General features: G+C 41.6%; 1 long non-coding RNA gene across 1 annotated transcript in view; it reads right to left on the bottom strand.

Moving 5' to 3' along the window:
* Positions 1–6270: 6270 nt before the first annotated feature.
* Positions 6271–19284, bottom strand: part of LOC120503122 — a 39172-nt gene continuing 26158 nt past the window's right edge. Inside the window, exon 3 of the long non-coding RNA XR_005627663.1 lies at positions 6271–6372. This is a non-coding gene — a long non-coding RNA (uncharacterized LOC120503122). The remainder of the gene's footprint in view (positions 6373–19284) is intronic.

Raw genomic sequence — 19284 nt, forward strand, 5'->3', positions numbered from 1 at the left:
TGATGAGCAGGACAGCCTCTCCTCCCACACAGACTGCTCTGAGGTCATGTAAAGGCACTAAGCACTGTGCTGAGATACAGTTGGCTTAGCATCCCCTAATGTTCAGACATTAGGCAGGTATCACTGATAATCTGAAAATTAACTTGCCATTGAATTAATATTTTGAAAATACCCAAAAGTTTTTCTATCAGAAGTTTCAAAGAGAAAAAGGCAAATGAGGTGTAATGCAAAACACTGTTTCTAGTGGGACTTGAGTCAAAGCTCAGCTGTCATTGCCAGCAGTATGACTACGTGCACAAGGTAGGTAGTTTCAAAAATAAAATGATTTCACCAGAACAGATAAGTGTTGTTTTAAAAATGGCAGATACCGTTTTAGCATTCGTATGAGAAATGTTATAAATAGGTAGTTTTGAATATAAAGCATCCAAGCTACAAGACAAGACAGACCCTGCTTTATGCTGCTGCTGCTGGGTTTATCGGTGCTGCGGCTTTGCCCAGAAGGAATCAGCCTTATCGAGGTTCTCTGACCTCAGAGAACAGAAATGATGTTGAAGATGATACAAGAATTGTCCATAGGACCTGCCTTCTCGGGCTCTTTAAATCATGGTGGGTGATTCTCCTTGTTTTGTGCATCCATTACATCATGTGTTCCATGAAGGGCTGTAGATCTTTGGAGAAGATATGGAAGAGGAGAGACACACAAACGGGAAGAGACTGGGACATTGTTCTGCACCTGGGCCAGCGTTATTTCCTTGGATGGGACAGAGAGATCCAAGCTTTTCTCAGTGACTCAGAAGAGTATAGGTACAGCTGTTTCTATACCTTTGTGCTTTCCCTCTGTCTAAAAAGTTTTCTATTTGATGTTCCATTTTTAGCATTACAGATTCCTCCCTTCCCTGTAAGGAATTTTATCTCAAAGCCTTGGTGCATTTGGGGCAGGTCACAGGAGTAGTCTCTGCTTGTTATCATGCTAAAGAATCCATTGATTGACCTGTGCATGAAACCATCCTGTGTATTTAGCAAAAATATATGAAAATTTATACAGTATAAAAACAATCACAGGAAAGTTGGCATATGCTGGGCATCTCCTGAGGGATTTCATTTTACCAAGCAACTTTAATTTTTTTTCATTTGAGTACTGCAAGAAAGTTGAGTGCCAAGGATAAAATTAAATTAAAGAAGTCAGTAGCTTAGCACCCTGGGACATGGAGGACAAGAGGTGTTGCACATGGGAAAACACATGATGAGAGATTCATGGTGTGCTGGAGCTTCACAAAACTTACCTGGCACAGTCAAGCAAATTCAAATGAGAGGGAATGGGCAACAAGGAGTCAGTGGCATGAATCACAAGGGTGTAATGACTCAGGAACCAAGTTCATATTAACAAACTGGATAGACTGAACAGGAGCAAAGCAAATCTCAGGGAGGCCAGATTCAATGACAGCACAATGTGAGTTCATGATTTGTAATTTTAATAATGCAAAATTCAGTAAATAAAATGTTAAAATAAGCAACTTTAATAATTCATTGCAACATTTACTATTTTAGGACTGTTATTTTATAGCATATTTGATTCAATTGTTCAGTGTCATTGTATGTCCTTTCCTTGTAACCATGTCTCAACTTAGACATTACAGTGTTTCATTATGGTCAGCTAATTGTAAGGTGTTTCTGGGTTTTTCAATAGAGAAGAATCCCATCCGTCACACTAGAACATCAGCTTTGAACTACACACTTGCTCTTGTTTTATATCATCTCAAGTGATATATTTCTAATCCTTGTCCTAAAGCAGTAAGTTTATGTAGGTTTGAGTACCATTTAGGACTTCAATAGTTTGTGTCTTCAAAGCACTGTGTAAAGTATTAACCAAAGTACACATACGGTAAATTCACCCGACAATACCTGTGTTAACTGCAGGAGTTAGAGCCAGAGGCTGCATCAAAATTTAGAGGTTGTGCTGTGATTATCACTGCTATATCTGTAAAAGCACTTGTAGGTGCTTTTGGTAGACCTGACATTTTTGCGTACAGAATATATATAACCTACATCAAAAGCTATTTTTTTTTAAATAGTTGTTTGTGTTTGCTGCACGGTGGCTGATGCAGACATAAGAACAGTAAAGTATTAATGGTGGGCAAACTGCAGGGCTTACTGCAGGCTTCTTAGCTTAGCACTCATCACAAGTAAAATCATGGGAAAGACTGAGCATGACATAAATATTATTATCAAAGCCTGGTTTAAGTACAATGTAAGATGCAAATATAAGGCACAATGTCAACACACTTTAATGAAAACAATAGCATCTCATTTAAATGTAAATTTAAATGTTAGCACTTAACACTGAAATATTGCTAGCATTTTTGACAAGTTTAGTTAATAAAAAGTGACAGCTGACATAATACACTTAGATTTCCAAAGGTTCTATCCCTTGATACAATATGACATCAGGATTAAAAACATTTAATTGAACCACTGAAGCACAAACCAAAAAATATTTTAAACTGTCTATTCAGTGGATCTCAGAAAGAAATCATAGATGGGGGTCTCTTTCAGGCACAAATATGTTCATTCTCTTTACTGAGGAGCAGAAGCCATCAGATTACACCTACAAACCAGTGAGACCAAGGTTTAGGAGAAGACTAGCTAACTCAGTTTCTCATTAGCACAGAAAGCATCTCATGAAGGCCCCTACTTTTTTGGTAACATATTCACATTTGCTCTCTTGCTCTTCTTACTATGGCACTTTCCCATCTGACCTATTCAGGTTTCACAGTGTTTGGAGCAAAGTCTTCACTCCTGAGCTGGAGCAAAGTCTTCCTGTAGCCAGTACCAGGCTTTCTGTCAAGTTGACTTTGGCTTAGGTCCTCAGTGAGATATTCAAACAAACAAAATTTCACCAATTACTTCTACCTAAACAGTGGCGAATGCCAACCTCCCTGATGCTCCTGAGGACCTCTATGAGGAAAAACACTAGTCACAGAGATTTGGGTGAAAACAAACTTCCATGTATTACTCCTGCCTGGGGGAGCTTCCAGCCATAAAGCACAACAGTAGAACAGTACACCTTGCACTGCACAGCAAAACAGTCTGCAAACTCTGTGTGAAAACAGTTTTGGTATTGCTGCCTGTATGAAATTGCAGAACCAGGTCTTGTGCACATCCGAGTAAAATGATCTCCAGAGCCCTGGCAATGGGTTAATAGCCTCACAGCAAGTTCACAGACTGAGGTGACAGATGTAATGGACACAGAGAATTAAAATGTAATTTACATTACATCCATGATGCATGTTTACATTAACTGCCAACCTGATTGTGCCACTATATAACCAATGAGAAAAGTTGAGGGAGCCTGAGCATAAGCAGAGATACTTTTATATGGACACCAGTAGGCATGAAAAGTAAACAAGAAAAGCAATGGTGATCATGCAATGCTCCCTGAGCCTGTGGCACAGAAGCAAGAGGCTTGCAATTTATCATGCAGTTAAGAAGGCAGCAGGAACCCTACAATTCCTGTTGTGAAGCTGCAGAATTGTCCTGTAGTCAGCAATTTAGTCTGGACCATTTTATTAAAATATCTTTTAGTATTTTGCAATATAACTTCTGTTTGAGACAATAAGCTTGAATTTAAAGTGAGAAGAGTCTCCAGGCTGCCATGGAGAGCTCTGCAAGCTCAAAAGGACAGATTGCTATTAACACTCCAGCAGCTCCTCGCTGTGGGTAATCACATTATAATATGCTTTCTTCTCCTGTAGAGGCTGATGAATATATATATACATAACAGGTCCAAGATGCATGTTTCTGCCATTTTTAAAGTCTGACTTCTTACTGTGGCAATAACTTGTTTTCTGTTTAACACTGGCAAGTAAAAAATTGCTAGAACATGGGCATCTTTCCCAGTTTCTTTAAACATACTGCCTTTATAGGAGGCATGAGGCTTTAGCTGCTCCCACTACAAACAGCATAAGGAGCTCACTCTGTCCTTTGTTTTATCAAGCTTGTTATGGCTTTCATTTGACAAGATGGCATATATGCAAACCTTAGAAAATGCAAATTGATTTAGCTTGATCTGACATTTGTAACACGCCTCTGTCTTGTCGGTTTGGAGTGTAGAGGTGAAGGATCACACAAATGGATTCTCCAGTTCAAAGCTCATGTAAATGATGTCATGGGATCTGTATTTGAAATAGTCCTAGGGAACTATGAGGTCCCTAAAATTAGCTGATAATCAACTATTTGAAAATATATTAGGGTTTCAATGAAGATAAATAGACTTAATTCATTGTAGTACAGATCCATAACTTCTCATGGCATAAAATACCACTTCAGTGATATTTGTTACCCAATTAACATCAAGAGATGGGTCTCAGAAGAGGTCCTCCAGCCTTTTTGTCATTCTCAGTTATAATGGGCTTTTAAAGTAGTTTTCAGATCCAGCCCAATAATGTAGCACAACATAAGAACACGAGGCTGGTGGTACCAAGGCAGACCATGGGCCTGTTGATCACTGCACTCTGTTCCTGTCTATGGTCAACAGTGGAGGAATAGTAATGCAAGGGGAGCACTTCTATTTCCCCCAAGTTCAGTCCCTCACTCCAAAAAAACATTGTAGGTTAGAGACTTTCTGAGCAAGAGCTGTTGCCTTTTCATTGAATGGATACTGATGGGTTCTTTTCAATTAATTTTATCTACTCATGTTTTTAAAGCCATTCAAATTCTTAGTATTCCCAGCATCCAGGCTGGGAATACTAAGGGGCCACACAGACTACCTTCACAGAATGCAAAAACCATCACCGTTGTTTGTTTTGAACTTTCTGCCTGCTGTTAAAATTAGATATCTCTTAGATCATTTAACTGAATGTATCAGAGCCTCCATTCATACCCCATTAACCCTTCTGAGCTGCTCCGTATTTTATAGCCCTCACATGCCCCAAAATTGTCATGTCTTAACACATTTAGATCTTCTTTGATATAAACTTTTCTTGCAAACAGAAAACGTTGTAAGCTTTAGCCTTCTAGCAGGCTAGGAGGAAACCATCAGCTTCAGACATCAAAACAAAATGCACATTGGCCATAAAACACCTCAGCAGTTTTTTCTGTCTCACTCCAAGAAAAAGCTTTTATTCCAAAAGATCATATCCTAAGTGGTGCAGCACCATTCTTTGTCCAAATTGTGTTCTGCAGCTATATGCAAACAGGCCAGTCATCAGAGGGTATCATCCCATCTTCCTGCCCTGTACACAAAGTCCAGAGTATAAATGGTCTACACTGATCCATATGTATTATAATAATAAAGAATTTCACAACATGCTTTTCATGTTGCGGCAATGCTTTAGATGTTTCTCTTTGTCTGTGCTTGCACAAATCAGTTGTGCTTGCTGGTATGGTGGAATAACTATCACATTTCACATAGGGTCAAGTAGTATGGGAACTTCCAAAGCAAACAAGTCTTAAATCATATGAATCTTCTATTCATACTGACTCAGAACTATCTTCCATTTCCATAATTTGCAGGGAAAGGACAATTGGCAAGTTTCTAAGCCTGCTCATTTATTTTCAACCTATTTCAAAATTACTGCTATTTTTTCAAGCCTGTTCTCCTTTGAGAAACAGAGGACTGTGATGTACAATTACTAAGTATAGCATGAGAACAAGTCAGTACAGCAATGAGTGCCACAGCTCAGGAGTTTCTCTCCAAACTCTCTGCAATGCCTTCAACCACCGATCTTTGATTCTCCCCTGACCACAGCAACATCAGAGATGGATTTTCTGTTCAGCTCCCAATAGCCAGGAGGTGGAGTGGTGAAGCTTCAGCACAGCCCAGCCTAGCTCATAGCCCACAGGCCTCTCTGGATCATCAGTCTATTACAGATCTCTCTTCTGAAAATAAAAAATGTAAAACCAGAAAGTTTTTAATGGATCATAGAGAAGACAAAGCCCCTGAGCCACCACATGCTTCTGAATTTGCTGCACAGATACATTTTGTGTGATTAGCAGAAGCCAGTACTTCTTGGGGGAAAACATTGTTGGGTAAATGGTGAGAGAAAGGAAAACAATTTGAAATTGTCTGCAGCCAGCCTTCCTCAGACAATATGGATCTGAATTTCAATTCTCTGTAAACAAGCAGCCCATCTCTGAGTGTGTCAGCAGTTTTAATGTCATGTCATCCAATCAACACAGGTTGTATTCTGGGAATCAGAAAAAAATAATTTTGCATTCATGGGAGAGAAGACATTTTGTCCCATTTTACTAATTCCTTCTACTAAATTTTACCTCACTTAGTGTCTTGCCGATGATAAAGACCAGCATTCATTTTCTGGCACTGTTGAATTCCTCTTTCAACAACGTAATGAGTTCACACATGCTTCCAGACTGCTGTAGAGAAAGAAGTAGCAAATCACTCTACAGAGAGTGACATTTCTTCTTCTGTGATGCAGTCTGAGTGTACCACTGCTGAACACACTTTTTAAGGTGAACTGTCTATTTGAAATCACAATTAGCTTGAAAATTCTGAGTTTGTTCTTCAGCTGATGATGTCTGTCAGAGATCTATTTAATTCAATGGAGACATGCTAATTTGAACTAAAGAGCTGACCCTCTGTGCCTACCCATATTAAATTATTCTCTATTAGACAGATCACAGATAATTATAATCCTGCATACTTCTGTTTATTGATACCATGTCTCTGGGAACACTCTCTTAAAGGAATTTAGCTAGTCATCTGCCATTCATTTCAATTACAGAAACATAAACACAGACTACCAAATGAAAACCAAAAAAATCCCAACCCAGAAATAAGAGACAAACCCACAGAAACTGTCAGAGAAATTATAGGCTGGTCTAATATTTGGTCTGTTTTCAACTCATTGTAAAAAATTTGCCTACCAAGCTGGAGAGATTTGAACAACTCCTTAACATGCAATTCATGATCTTTGTGATACATCATCAATCTGCACACATGAGCCCATCTCATTCAGTTCTGGACCAGGACTGATCCCAGCACTCTTCAGATCATAGAGTTAACTCCTATTTTAATTTTTCAGTAACATGTCTCCTACCTGACTGCATATCACTGCCTTGGAGCAGTGGAGAGCCACAGACTTGTCCCCTGCCACCCACTGACCTTGGCACAGAGCCTTGCCAGTGTGGCACAGAGGGCCCATCATGTCAGAGATGCTGCCCCATTGCTGTGATGGTGATGCTGCCTAAGTGCTACCTTGTGCCATATTCTACTCTGTGATGGAGAATAACAGAGGTAAAGTACCTTGTGTCTTCATGTTCTCATGAAAAGCAGAAAGGAAACTTTGTAGTCTATGTGATCCCTCCTTTCTGTTTTCCTTCCCCCCTCCCCCTTCCAATATGTTCATTTCACTGGTAAAAGACTGTGAACCTGATTTAACAGATGAACCTAAACCCTCTCCAAGCTGTAGTTAATTATTGTCTGTCTTGGTAAAGCAGTCTTTCATTTCATCCTAAATCACTAAATAGAAACTTTGTAATGTACTACATGTCTCATCATGTTTGGTGGGAGAGGCACTCCAAACACCTTGTCATTTACACAAACAGTAATGCCATTTACACAAACAAATTTAACCACACCAGATTTTACCCAAAAGGCAGATCATTCCCTCTCTGGTACCTCAGCCAGCCCACAAATCACTGTATTGCCATACATGTGGGATGAAATAACTCCCTGCAACTGCACAGGCCAGGGCCAGCTGTGGGCACTGGTGGAGAGGCAGCTGAACTCAAGTCTGCAGTGGGCTCTTGGGGCTGGGAAGAGCAGCCATGTGCTGGGCTGCCTGTGAACAGCACACCCAGTGGTTGAGGGAAGTGTTCATTCCCCTCTTTCTGGAACTTGTAAGGCCAGGTCTGGTGTGCTGTGCCTAGATTTGGGTTCCCCAGTATGGTAAAATGACATGGTATGTAATGACATATGGGAGATTGCCCAGGAGGGCTACCAAGAAGATTAAAGGGAAGGAGCACAAATCAGGAGTATAAATATTTAAAGAGAGTGAAGAATTGGATTTGTTGAGTTTGAAGATGACCAGGCTACGGGAAGATCTTACTGTCTTCTTCAACCAACTCACGGGAGAATATGGAGAACATGGAGCTTGACTCTTTTCAGTGATGAGCTGAAAAATTGATGCAACTTGCAGAAAGAGAAATTTGACACGTGGAAAAGTATCTCAACAGAGAAATTAAACAAATTCTGAAACAAGCAACCCAGCAAGCTTCTGGAATTTCTGATCTTGAAGATGTTCAAAATGCAACTCGGCAGTCAAGCAACCAGGTCAATGTTTGAAGTTAATCCTGCTCTAAGCCAGGAACTGGAGCATGTGACCTCCAGGGTCACCTCCAACCTAAACCATTCTGTGATGTTGTAGGGGAAGAGAGATGTTTTGGGGGTATGTAAAGTGGTGTAAGTCCTTTGGAGACCAATGGATTCTATAAGGTGTAGATGCTACTTCTGACTCTGCCCCACACATCCTGAGTGACCAACCACCCAGAGGCAGCTTAGGCATCGTGAGTCCTGGTGCACCTGGAGACAACAGGAACTCCAGCACTGTCTGAGCAATTACCCACTGCCAGCAGCAAGGCATTTAGCTTTGGGTGGGAACATGCCATTGTCTCTCCCAGCTGAAAACCAGGCACACACAGGGTGAGACAGATTAACTGCATTAGAGGGCTACAGGTTCCATAGCCATGGAGGCCATCAGACAATAAAGGAAAATATCTCCAAATAACAGAAATTAACAGCCAGTACGGGGGAAACCCATCATTTTGTCTGCCAACTTATTTGGAATGGAAATCAGCTGTCAGGGATTTCAGTTAAGTGGGGAATGTGAAAACATGATTTTAAATGTTTGGTGAGTACTTTTCAAGGCAATATTAACATTAATAATTCCTGCTGGTATTTGGACCTCCGTTGTCACCCACTCACTTTGGCATCATATCATACATAAAAAAACTTTTGCCATTTGAGCTAGTTAGTAACATTCTCCAATATTGCCACTAGCATTTAACTTTCAATTTATCATCATTTAGCGTCCCCAGGTCACTTGTTTGTACATTTATTTAAACTTTTTCTTCCACATATTCAGTATCATTTACAGGCTATATGAAGGCCCAAATTTTGCTAGACAGCCCTCTCCACGAATCTGAACTGTGGTACCATCTCTGGGTACTAGGATCTGGGAGCTCTTTCTCGTTTAAAAGTAGGAGCCACCCACCACCTCTTGGATGTGTGGAAAGTGCTGCTGAAACCAGCAGGCCTGTGTGCATGGGAGGGATCATAAGTGTGTGTTCTTACCCTGCCCATCCTGTGGTACAAAATCATGGCTTAGTGGATGTGTACAGGGCACCACAGTGCCACATTCGGATAAAGATATCCAAATGAGCTGATTCTTTAACTCAGGGATCCATCAAGATGTTTGTCTATTTCCCACCTTAACAATAGGCTATACAGTACCTTCTATCAATCACGAGAGAGGTAGCTCCAGATGCTGATTACCTTGATCTTGGCAAGAAAAACTGCTGGCAGTCAGTTCAACAAAGTCAGACTGACCTCAAATACATTTGAGGTGCCTTGGCATGAGAGATGTCTTTAGGGGATCACTGACCAATATAAGGAACATGATGAAGCAGCTATATGAAATGTGAAAGTAATAATATTCCCAATAAGCACCTGGCTTTTATTGCTACAAGATTTTGAGTTTATTTTCTAGTGAGAACTCTACTGTAACTCTAGGTGGGGAATGACCATATCCTTACATACCTAGCATTAAGAATTAAAATGAACACCAGTCAATATCCATAAGATTTTTAAGAGCACTGGATTTCATATTTTGCTGATATTTTACCATTATCTTTACTACAAGAAAATTGCAGAAAATAAGAAATATGACTGGTCTGACTTTATTACATGTTTAATCTTGACATGTAAATAAATGCATTTTCAATGCATTTTCAATTTTCAATGTCCTTCAGTTGAGGACAACATGCCTGACTGTGGGGCACATGCTTTTTGCAGCAGCTGGGATTCAGGAGGTGCTGCCTTGCACAGAGACATGACCCCAGGCTTGTGGTGCTTTTCCCCAGGGCTGGGAGGTGTGGACAAGGAGATGGCCACCAAGACCACTTTGTGCCTGCTGTGCTCCAGAGATGCCTCAGGGCTGGTGGCAGCAGCCCCCAGGGCTCAGTGCATTGCTGGGACAGTTCAGACACCAGCCAGCCTGGGCCCTGCTCTTTCAACCAGGACTGGGGGAAACCTGATGCAGAGGAAAGGAAGGGCAGAGTGCTGTAGTAGTCTGATCCTGGGCAATTTATTTTCCAAACAGTTTTTCTTGTTGGCTGCATATTTAATGTAAATATGTGGGGCTCTATTGGAGAGGGAATTAATGTGTCATAATAGATTTATACTGGCTCTCATAATTCCTTATGAATGGCTACAAGCATATAAAAGGTACAAGTTAAATACATTTTTTTTTTTCTTAAGGGTATACATTCAGTGAGAAGCTACAATTTAAGGTCTATCATTGGGTGGCAACTAGCGCAGTCTGCAAAAATTGAAGGGCTTTAGCAACTGGAGGATTTCACGGTCCAGTTTATAGCAAATACAGGAGGGCCAAGTCTGATTATTAGCAACAAGACAGCCATGAGCAGAAAACAGTTATAGAAAATGCCAGTCACTAGAACAAAAGAAAATTCTCCTTTGGTCTCACCCCCACAAACACTATATTCAATGCAAAGCAGGAAAAAGATTAAAAAATGAAATGTTATTATTTCAAACAAAATAAAATTCTCAGCTCTAGTCTAAAAAAAGACAGTACTGATGTGGGCATACAGAAGATGCTACTTTTCAGGGAAGCATTTGCCTTGCTAACACCCTGTCTATCTGTGAGACAGAAATGACACAAACATATGAAGATGATAAAACGGGGTTATCCACAGGGGTAAGCACATTGACGAGAGGGGGAGGCTGCAAGCCTGCATTTGCCAGTTACCCAGCACACTACTACTTGGTCTCTCCAATGGGACAGCCTCTGCTCCTCTTCTAAAGACTTTGTTGCTGCAGAGCTTGTTCTTCTCTGCCCAGACCCTGCCTGGTTGCCCCTAACCCAGGTGTGCAGGACCTGGGGTGTTGCTGCTGCTCACGGGCCAACTCTCCACTTCCCAAGTGCTTTCCTGTGTGTGCAATGGAATAACATCTTCTTCCGACAGTCCCTGAGGTAGCAGAAGGGAGCTACAGAGGTGGATTCTGTGAGAAGCTGCCAGAAGCTTTCCCCATGCCTGGAGGCAGTCCCTGAGGTAGCAGAGAGCAGGGGGCTACAGAGGTGGATTCTGTGAGAAGCTGCCAGAAGCTTTCCCCATGCCTGGCAGAGCCAACTCCAGCTGGCTCCAGGATGGACCCATTGCTGGCCAGGGCTGAGTCCACCAGTGACAGTGGGAGCACCTCTGGAATATGACACATAAGAAAGGGGGGAAAATACCCGGAAATGAATCTGCAGGCAGAGAGAGCAGTGAGAATATGTGAGAAAAAACTCTGAAGACACAAACATCAGGGCTGAAGGAGGGGAAGAGGTGTTCCAGGCACTGGGGTAGACTTTCCCCTGCAGCCCCTGGAGGTCCACACACCAGCTCAGGTGGATGCCAAAAGGCAAAGGCATATGTGACCCCATGGAAAACCTGTGGTGGGAGCAGGCTGCTGCTGCTCCTAGCAGGTTCTGTGGCCCCGTGGAGAGAGGAGTCCATGCTGGATCAGGTTTGCTGGGAGGAGCTGTGACCCCATGAGGGACCCATTCTGGACTAGCCTCTTCCTGAAGGGCTGCACTCCATGGAAGAGTCCCTCATTGGAACAGCTCCTGAAGACTGTGAGGAGGACTCATGCTGGAGATGTACATGGAGGACTATCCCTGATGGAAGGGACGCCACACACGAGGAGAGTGTAAGGAATCTAGCCACAGTCAACCCACCCCTGCAGGAAAAAGCACACTGAGTTTTTCATTTAAATAAGACAGGTGAAAAACACCAAAGGAAGCCTCCCACCAAAATCTTTAACAGGACACAAAGGAAAAGAAAAATGATATCACTTTTTTCATGACCAGAGAAGAAATCTACAGTAATATTCAAAAGCCATCCACTCATGAATCTTCACCACACAACCCTCACCTAGTGCCATCTAAACCTGATTAGCCCTTCACCCAGCCTCAAAGAGCCTTCCTGGAAAATCCTTGTGGTCCACTTTTTTGTGGCAAAGCAGGCAGTAGGACAGTAAGTGCTATACATGGATTCAGCAGCACCAATCAGTAAAAATGAAAGGGTGCTGCCACACTTCACAGTCTAGATGGAAAATAAAACACTTTGGTCTATAAGGAAATGGCTTCTTCCTCTTGTCAGGCTATGAACAAGTTCTCTTATTGGTAATTCCAGATGTGGAAGATTTTTAGAAACAGACATCAATAAGCTTATCTCCAGCTGGAGCAGGTCTCTGGTTTGTTGTTAACCACTTGTGTCCCCTAAATCTATATGTTGAATTGTTTGTCTCTCTACAGAACTCTGTTCAGAACTGTCAAAATTAATTCCTAGGATATATGCTTGGGAAATTTTGTCCCAGTAGAATCTGTTCTCATATAGCTTCTACTAGATTATTTCAGTCAACTGAACAAAGTTTTCCATCCCTTTCAATTATTCATTTTTTTCCCCAGAGATGTTATTTATACAGCAGTGTACACAGTGCTTTGCAGTAAGTAGGTATGTCAGGCAAAGAACAATGTCCTCTTGACAGCCTTTGCAGCACAAAAAAATTAATAAGGTACAGACCAAAACAGTAAGAGTAAGGAGGCAAGGTGACTGCAGTCTCAGTATTTCATGGAACAAAAGCAATGGTATGAATGTTTGAAAAAGCAAAAATACTTGTCACATTGAGAAGGGTTTGTTCACTTAACTTCACACATCTATAATGCAGGGATCCGTGTCTGAGCTAGTCACTGGAGGTTCCTTTCTGGTGAGAAACAAGTGTTTAAGCTCTGAGATTCATCTAATTTGGACACCTTTAGGAAGAAAGGAATCATGCTTTATGCTCTACTTACCATATCAAGCATTCCTCCATTGACTGCAACTTAGTCAAGCTGATCAACTCAGATGTGGATAGCTATATTTAGTTAGATGATTCCAACCCACTATTCTAGCCACATGACAATATCTCTTTTAAGTCTTTTGTAAATGAAATTTCTGCTTTACTAAACTTCAGGCAGTGGTTCCCCATTTTTTTCCACTGTGGGGAGCTTTATTTAAATCCCCTGTGCACAAACAGGAAAGCTGAGGTTGCTCAGTGCTTGGTCTCACATTTGAGGCTATAAACTTTTGTCACTGGAAAAAATACTGGGAATTTTTTTTTTTAATTTTGCAGGGTGAAGTGTATTACACCCTTGTGCTGTGGCACTGAGTAGCAGTGAGATTGCCATGATTTGCTGGCAGTTGTTACTGAAGCTCATTGATTTGGAATGGAAAGTCCTGCTTTCCTTTGGCACTACTAAACCTCAATCAGTCTCCTATATGAGACATCCTTTGTTTTTGTATTTAATAATTTCAGTAACTCTGCAATATGAAACTTTCTCAATCCAGTCCTTGTGTGTGGGAGGGTGTGAATATTTCCAGCTCATAGTAATGAACGCTTTGGCACAGGCGGCTGCAGCAGGCAGAGGCCCGCGAGCTCCGCTTTCCAAGCCCAGCTCCAATATGCTTCTTGCTGCACCCCAGTGCTAATGCAATTAGCTTTGCTTTCCATGTGCACCATGGTGAGACAACACAGGCAGAGCAACAGAAGAGTACTCAAAAGAGCCTGACATTTATCTGTGCTTTTTTTACATACTAAAAAGGAAATCACGTTTCTTACATTAGACTCTTCAGTCTGGAAAAGGTGTCCAAAAATCTGAGACACCCTTGAAAACAGAATACCCCTCTGCAGTGATTTGGTGGCACAGAAGAATGAGCCCAGATCTGCTCAAAACTGGTCCCACCCTGGCAGAACAGGGAGCAGAAGGAGGCAGGTATGGATGCTTCCTGCTCTCTTCCCCAGAAAACGAATTCTCTCTGAGGTGCATTCAGGATGAGTTTGAATTCAATGTCTGTTTTCAACATGCACATTGCCTTCCTTGTCAGTCCTGAATCCAGGCTCCAGTGAAGACCTGGAGCAGCACAGAGAGTACAAAACACTTCTGATTTGCCTTTTCTGTCACTACTCCATGAATGCATTAACATTTTAGCATTTTTGCTGCATTATGGCAACACAGAACTGTTGATGCCATTTAAAATTGGTCCCAAGTAACTAATGAAGTGATTAGATGCTGCCATGGTATTTTAATTAGATGTGCAGCACAAAACCTATCTACTTAGCCAATCATGCTATTTTTTCTAAAATGAAGCCATACATTTCCAACTTGAAATAAACAGAATGAAAAATATAAATTAAGGGGACAAAACCCCAAAATATCAGCTAATGAAAGGGGCTGATGACAGATTATTATGCAGAGTTTAATCATGAAAAGCACATTGTTTTAAACAATACAGTACATACTAAAACCAAGTAGACGTAGATGCTAATTGTCTTCTCTGTTACAGAGAGAGAGTGAGTGCCAGGGATTTGAGACAAATGGCACTTAACCTCCTGAACCCCAGATGAAGAGAGAGATAGATGTTTGCTTTTGATCATTCTGGTCTTTTCATGATCTGAATCAATAAGTACCCCTTATAGCTTTGAGTCATGTTTCTAATTAGTCAGCCTCTTGGGCCTGGTTTACAAAATAAAATATAAATCAACGCACATTTGTAAATTCCAACAAGCATGCTGGGCCAATGCCATCTCAATAAAATAATTAAAATGCCATCAGCCTGTTAACTTGCTCTCATCTCTGCCAAAATACATATACTGTCAAATGCCAATGCATATTTGGAATGCTAAGGAGGAAGGTATTTTGCAGATACAATAGATGCAATAAAATGTAAGAGATAAAATACTTATATCTCACTATAACCAATTAAAGCCTTGTTTTTCTTTGTTAGTGCAAGGAATTGCAGAAACAGAACTAGCAATTAATGTTCTTGACTATGAAGATCATAGAACCACAGAATAGTTTGGTTTGGAAGGGACCTTTAAAGGTTCTTGGTCCAACAGTCCCTGCAATGAGCAGGGATATCTTCAACTAGATTAGCTTGTTCAGAACCCTGTCTAGTGTAACATTGAATGTTTCTAGGGCTGGGTTATCCACCACATCTCTGGGCAACCTGTTCCAGGGTCCCTTCATACTCACTGTAAAAATGTCTACCTTAGACCTAATTAAAATCTACCCTCTTTTACTTAAAACCATTTTACCTTGTCCTGTCACAACAGGATCTGCTAAAAAGTTAGTAATCATCTGCCTCATAAACTGTCTTTAGGTACATGGAGGCCGCCAGAAGGTATTGAAGTGTTCTCTTCCCTGGGCTGAGCAGACCAAATTCTCTCAGCCTTTCCTTGTAAGTGAGGTGTTCCATCCCTCTGATAATTTTTGTGGTCCTCATATGGGTCTGCTCCAACCCATCCATGTCCTTCCTGTGCTGGGACCCCAGAGCTGGGTGCCGTGTTCCAGGTGCTGTGTCTCTCCCCAGAGCAGAGCAGAGAACTTCCCTCACCCTGCTGCCCACCCTGCTCTTGGTGCAGCCCAGGGCACGTTTGGCTCTCTGGGCTCTGAGTGCACATGGCTGGGCCATGTCCAGCCTCTCATCCACCAGCACCCCCAGCTCCTTCTGGGCAGGGCTGCTCCACAGCCAAACTGTGCTGATACCAGACAGTTGCCCTGACCCGGGTAGGTCAGATATCTCTGATTCAGAAAACACTCAGTGAAGCTCACAATTAGCTTCTCCAAAAGGAAATGCAGCAGGTAAATTCTGCATTACAGAGTGAAATACTTACAGTGACACCTGGGGCGTGAGTTCTACAAAGGCAACAGCCTGTAAGGGACCCCCCTCATTAGGGAGCATCCAGGAGACAAATTGTCCATTAGTAAGATGATTAATTTTCCCTTCTTTTGCTTACTGTTATGCCTCGTGTGTACTAGGACAAATGTGTAAGGACAAATTATCAAAAACAGCCTCTGAAATCCCATCTGCCCCTCTCTGAATTCCCAGCTTTGTGTACATGCTGTCGCTTGCTGCTTCCAACAAAAGGCCAGATTCAATTCTCACTGGCACCAGTGAAGGAAGGGAGATAGAAAATAGCACATATAAAGTGGAAGCCAAATCCCTACAGCTCCAAATATGCAAAAGAAGGGACTGGAATTTCCCCATTAAGAGTCTCCAGTGAGCTAGTCAAGCTAGTGATGTGCCACACATCAAACATCAATTAATTGAATATCTGTAATTATGAGGCTCATCAACAGTATGCAAGACTTGAGAAAGAATTCTTAAGGAAAGAAAAATGGAATATATGGAAACATATAGGAAATAAGGTAGAGATACTTTTTTTTTTTCCCAGAATACATAAAGCCAAAATGTCTTGATATTTTGGGGGGTTGTATAGTAATTGCCAATGAAATGTCCTAAATTTAATTTACCTAAATTTAAGATAATTTACATATGGTGCCATATGAAGAACAGATAAGCTGGAAGAGATTGTCCTTGGTGTAAGAATCATAGATTTGCTCAGAAACTGACTGCAATAGCAATGAGAAAAGGAACAGGAAAGTTACTGATGGAAATCCCAAAACACAAGTCATAGGACTTGTAGCATGCTTAAAATTTCTGCTAAAGACACAGACTCAAACAAGGATGCATGAAATGATCTGGGTGCTTCTGACACCCAGCTGGGAAGTACCAACATCATGATAGGGATTCAAAACAGCACAAAGGAAAAAAACAAATTACTTAGAGACACGCACAAGAGGTAGAGAATATTAACACAATTGGCACAAAAGCTTTATCAGGATTTAGTAGGAAGGGGCAAAAAATTTTTTCTTGGCTACTCCAACACAGCAGTCTAAATTCTATAGTAAATTTTTAGGAATCATCAACCACAGCTTATATCAGCACTATTAATTTTAAAATCAAAGTTATTGAACATGCTCAGCAGAGCTGTCTGTTGTTCTGCCCTGATTTCATCGGGATCAGAAGCTGACAGCTGATCCCCTTTCTGGGCTGGGGCAGCTTCCCTTTTCTAAGGCCAGGCTGCAGGAAGCACTGGGAGGGGAGAAGACGCTGGCGCTCCCATGGCAAGCAGGTCCGCTTGGACTACTGAGCTGCTTCCAGCTGATGGTTGACACTTCTTAAACACACCCTAAATGTTCAGTGAGCTTTCTTTTTGGCAGATTTTCCTCCTTTTTTTTTGGCAAAATGTTCTGCTCTCTGCAGTAATGCTTCAGCTTTGATCTGAAAGCCCCAGGGCCTGAGAGCTGGGAGGGAGGATTCGGGCAGTGCTAACATCAAAAGCCCCTTCCCTCTCAGAGCACTTTCAGCACCAGTCAGTCCCCAGTGGGAGTTACTGGGTCACCTCCCCAACATGCACTGCAATGCAGAATGAAGGAGGTGAAGAGGGATGTGGTCTTGCTGGATGTCATGTTTGCTTTGACTTTGCTCTGTAATTCTGAATGGGTGGTTTTGGACACAGAGGGTCACAAAGGGTTTTAGTCAGGTGCCAGTTTTCAATCAGCTTTAAAAAAGAATTGAAATAGTGCCTACCAATGAAATGACCAAGGAATCAGAGACTGCATGGTTACATGTTGTCACCCCAGCATAAAGGTCTATAGAACATAATATAACAATTGCTGTTTGGAAGGCACATACATGAGGATGTGCTTGAAAAGTAGCATCCCTTATGTGGACAGCTCCAACCTGAGCAACCTGAAAGTCCCTCTGTCAATATTCTATGTATATAAACTTAGTTTACACACATCAATTCACATGTCCTTCCACTTTAAGAAGCTTAAGAATTTCTAACCATTTATTTCTTTGCAGAAAACAATGTTTAGTAAGCGCACTAAGAGCAACAGTACAGTAATGGGTTTCTAAGTAAGTCCTTGGCCTTTCAGACTGTTTGTAATGAACACCTCCATACTTCAGGAAGTGATGATACAAAAATCTTTATAAATAATAGAAAGAACTCTGCTTTGCTTTGCTGTTCTCCTGCTCTGAACTTAAGGAAAGACACAGAGAATCAGAGGAATGCAAATTCCATCTGTTTCCAACTCTGTGGCATTACAAGACTTCATAAACAGACAAAGCAGATTATCCCCCTCATTACAGGAGAGGGGAGGCACTGTATTGCTTAATGGCTAAGAGTGATCAATGTGCTTCATTGCCTTCAAAGACCATAACATTAAGGAGAACTAGTGAAATTTAGAGCAAGAGGAAACTTTGAAGCTCCTGAAGCTTGAGGGAACTCAGCCTTCTGTAGGATTAGGCACAAGAGGGTGGAGACAGCATAGAATGATTTTGCCTCTCTTATTTTTACCTATCTACCAAGTTGCTGCTTTGATCTTGGTTTCCTTACTTTTAAAGTATTAGGATATGATTTTAAAGGCTTGTGATTTATTCTGCTGCAATTTTCTGCAAGCAAGAATGATTGTATATATTCTCTAATTATCATTATTTACGACAGTAATTTCAAAGACTTAAATGCTCACAGAATCACTAGGTTGGAAAAGACGTTTGAGATCATCAAGTCCAATCTATGACCCAACACTACCATGCCAAGTAGACCACGGCACGAGTGCCACATCCAGTCTTTTCTTAAGCACCTCTAGGGATAGTGACTCTGCCACCTCCCTGGGGAGCCCATTTCAATGCCCTGTCACCCTTCTGTGAAGAACTTCTTCCTAATGTCCAGCTTAAACCTCCCCTGGTTCTGCTTAAGGCTGCGTCCTTTTGTCCTGTCACTGATTGCCTGGGAGAAGAGACCAACCCCACCTGGCTACAACCTCCGCTGCTTAGGGTTGTGTCCTCTTGTCCTGTCACTGATTCCCTGGGAGAAGAGACCAACCCCCACCTGGCTACAACTTCCTTTCAGAGGGTTATAAAGAGTGATAAGGTCTCCTCTGAACCTTCTCCTCTCCAGGCTACCCTTAACAATTGAAATAATTTTCAAAAGCTGGAGGTTGTTGATGGGTTATAGAGAGTGATAAGGTCTCCTCTGAACCTTCTCCTCTCCTTGACAATTAAAATAATTTTCAAAAGCTGGAGGTTGTTGATGTTAAAAGAACAGAAAAGAAACAAAAGACCCCTAGTCTGTTTTTTTGACAATTCTGCTCTTGGGCA

Source organism: Passer montanus, unplaced genomic scaffold (assembly GCF_014805655.1).
Source record: "Passer montanus isolate IOZ18808 unplaced genomic scaffold, ASM1480565v1 scaffold10, whole genome shotgun sequence".
NCBI lineage: Eukaryota > Metazoa > Chordata > Aves > Passeriformes > Passeridae > Passer > Passer montanus.